Source organism: Nematolebias whitei, chromosome 6 (assembly GCF_014905685.2).
Source record: "Nematolebias whitei isolate Nwh7 chromosome 6, NemWhi1, whole genome shotgun sequence".
NCBI classification, from domain to species: Eukaryota; Metazoa; Chordata; class Actinopteri; order Cyprinodontiformes; family Rivulidae; genus Nematolebias; species Nematolebias whitei.
This window is the reverse complement of record NC_056503.1, coordinates 4,555,720-4,559,308: the sequence shown is the minus strand read 5'-3', so window position 1 is coordinate 4,559,308 and position 3,589 is coordinate 4,555,720.

Here is a 3,589-nt window from a genome sequence, read left to right as displayed (position 1 = left end):
TTTGAGCTTCTGGAACCTTACGTTCCCTCTCGGGCCCTGAGATCATCTGATCAGCTGCTTTTGACTGTTCCAAAAACAAGAAGCTCAGAGGAGATCGGGCTTTTTCAGTCATGGGCCCCAAACTCTGGAACAACCTGCTCCCCAACATCAGGCAGGCCACCTCCATTCCTCACTTCAAATCCCTGTTCAAAACACATCTGTTCTCTCAGGCATTTCACACAGTGTAAACTGAGCTAGTGTTTTTTTAATCTGTGACCCTGTGTTTTAAATGCTTTTTATTAATTCTTCAGTTATTATTATTAGTGTATTGTATTTTTTTTATTAATTTTACTCCTTTTGACGTTGTTGTCAAGCACTTTGATAACAGGTTCTGTTTTAAACATGCTCTATAAATAAAGTTGACTTGACTTGACTTATATAACTCTGGTTAAAGTGGAGCACCAGCTGATCAGTTTACTGACCAACAACAACTTCATTCATATTTTCACCCTTTAACGATCAGAATCAGTCACTGAAATAGAATCTGTTCATTACAGGGAGTTTTATACCAGAACACATGAATATTCATCTGAATGAAGAGACCAAAGTTGTCTTTGAAGTTTTATTACAAAAATAATTAAACTAAAAATCAACAACAATAAACAAACAATAATAATGAATCAATCAAGGCATAATTCTCTTATCTGAGGCTAAATTCACTCTTTGAGCAGGAATTATTTCAGTTTTATACGCGCATGAATTTAGACAAAGTTTGACTATTTTAATAGTTTACTTTGGATTTTGTTTGAAAGAAGTTATTTAATCAGATAAATAATTTATCGTCACTGCAAGCAGGAAATGATTTACCAAGTTGCATCAGCTTCAAATAGTACAACCAGACCAAGAGATGCATCATGTCACCAGGTTCTGCTCCTTACTGGGTCAGTGTTGATGGCACCACTCGTCTTTCTGGGGTTCTCTGGTGGATCAGACCAGAGACACCATGAGGAGGACTCACCTGGAACTGCCCAAGGTAGCTGACCATCACTGTGACAGCTTCAGGGTCTGTGAGGGAACAGCTGATGAGAAGGTGCACCGTCCATCGGCACCTTCAGCTGAGAACGTGAGTCTTGCAGTGAGAAAAGGCTTCATCTTCTGCAGTTATCTAAACTTTTAACAATTGTAATTTGAGCGACATGTTCATCTGCTCAGGAGTTGAATGAGTGGACCTTGGCACGACCTCGAGGATCGGGTCCACAGACGAACCGTCTTCTGGTTCAGGGCCAGAGACGAACTGCTCAGTTCGGGGGTCCAAGGTGAACTGTTGTTTTACACAAAGAGACTTTGTGTAAAACAACAGCTCTGAGAAGATTGTTTTGACTACTCTCAGGGACATTGTGGCTCCCTCTGAAGAAAACAGCTTCCAGCTCAAAGAACTTTTTCACAGGTGTCTCTGAAGGAACAATAACTTTCTGAACAACAGAACAGAGAAATATGTTGTTCACATTGTGATATTTCACATGATTTCATTATAATGATTGAAAACAACAATCAAAATTATTCATGTTCACACTTGTTCATCAAATAAAACAAACTTCATTAAGGATTTGTTTTTCTTTCTTAGAAACAGGAAGAAATAAGATAAACATTAGTCAGACTGTAGCTGACTCTGTGTCCAAGGACAGGACATGTGTAGAAAAACATCAGATATTATTGAAGTCAGATGTAACTTTAAAAACACGATTCATGGTGAGTCTGGAAGATGAATAAGGGTCAGGGGTCACAGTTAGAGCAGTGCAGCTTCATGCTACATTAGAAATAGGTCTAAGATGGAAGATTTTTCAGGACAGTTCTTGTTTTTTCTGATGGGAGAGTCAATGAGTTGGGTCAGATTAAGTGACAGGCAACATCCATCCATCCATCCATCCATCCATCCATCCATCCATTATCTTTACCCGCTTATTCCATTTTGGGTCACGGGGGTTGCTGGTGCCCATGTCCAGCAATCACTGTGCGAGGGGCGGGGTACACCCTGGACAGGTCGCAAGTCCATCACAGGGCCACAAACAACCATTCACTCTCTCACTCACACATAGGGACAATTTAGAGTTACCAGTCAGTCTAACATGTATGTTTTTGGTCTGTGGGAGGAAACCGGAGTACCCGGAGAAAACCCACGCATGCACGGAGAGAACATGCAAACTCCACCCAGAAGGCCCCTGGACCAGGGTTTGAACCAAGGACCTGCTCGCTGAGAGGCAGCAGCTCTACCAGTTGCGTCACCGTGCTGCCCGTGACAGGCAACATTCCTTGAATTTATCAAAGAGGAGGGTCGACTTTTCCCAGATGAGATTAAAATATCCGGCAAGTAAAACCTCTTTGAATTGTAAATTAGCAATGAAGTCAATCAGGGAGGACAGAGCCTCAGGTGTTGCTGAGGGAAGGCGGTAAGTGGCCCTCACCCCGATAGTCGCTAAATGCTTCGAAAAACTGGTCATGACTCACATCAAAACAACCATCAACATCAACGAGGACCCTCATCAGTACGCATACCGTGAGAACCGATCAACAGAGGATGCAATCTCCTCTGTGGTCCACACTGCACTCAACCACCTGGAGCAGAAAAACTCTTACGTCCGTATGCTCTTTGTGGACTTCACATCCGCCTTCAACACCATGATCCCCCAAACCCTGATGGACAAACTATCCACACTAGGACTAAGCCCCTCCATCTGCAACTGGGTACTAGACTTTTTAACAAACAGACCACAGTTAGTGAGGATCCACAACCTCTCCTCCTCCACCATAACCCTCAGCACTGGCTCTCCTCAGGGATGTGTGTTGAGCCCCCTTCTGTTTACTCTGCTCACATATGATTGTGCAGCTACCCATCCAGGCTGTCACATTGTAAAGTTTGCAGATGATACAGCGGTGGTGGGATGCATCACAAACAATGATGAGTCCAGCTACAGGCAAGAGGTGGAACACCTGGAGAGCTGGTGCAGAGAGAATAACCTTCACATCAATGTGAAGACAAAGGAGATGATTGTGGACTTCAGAAGGAACAAAAACACCTACAACCCCCTGAACATAAGAGGATCTGCGGTGGAAGTGGTCTCCAGCTACAAGTACTTGGGTGTACACATGAATGACAACCTCAGCTGGAGCAACAACACCACCAGCCTGATCAAGAAAGCTCATCAGAGACTCTACTTCCTCAGACGGCTGAGGCGAGCTGGTCTGGGAGGCTCAGTCCTCACCTCCTTCTACAGGTGTGCAGTGGAGAGCATCCTGTGCTCGAGCATCAATGTGTGGCATGGAGGCTGCACAGCTGCAGAAAGAAAAGCTTTGCAGAGAGTGGTGAAGGCTGCACAGAAATCTGTTGGAATCAGTCTCCCCACCATCACAGACATCTACACCTCCAGATGCAGGAAGAGGGCCACCTGCATCATGAAGGACCCCACCCACCCAGCACACACACTTTTTGCCCCACTCCCCTCAGGAAGGAGGTTAAGGAGCATTAAGTGTAGAACCACTAGACTGAGGAACAGCTTCTACCCTGAGGCTGTTAGACTCATGAATCTCTAACTAGAATAATCACTGTGAAAAA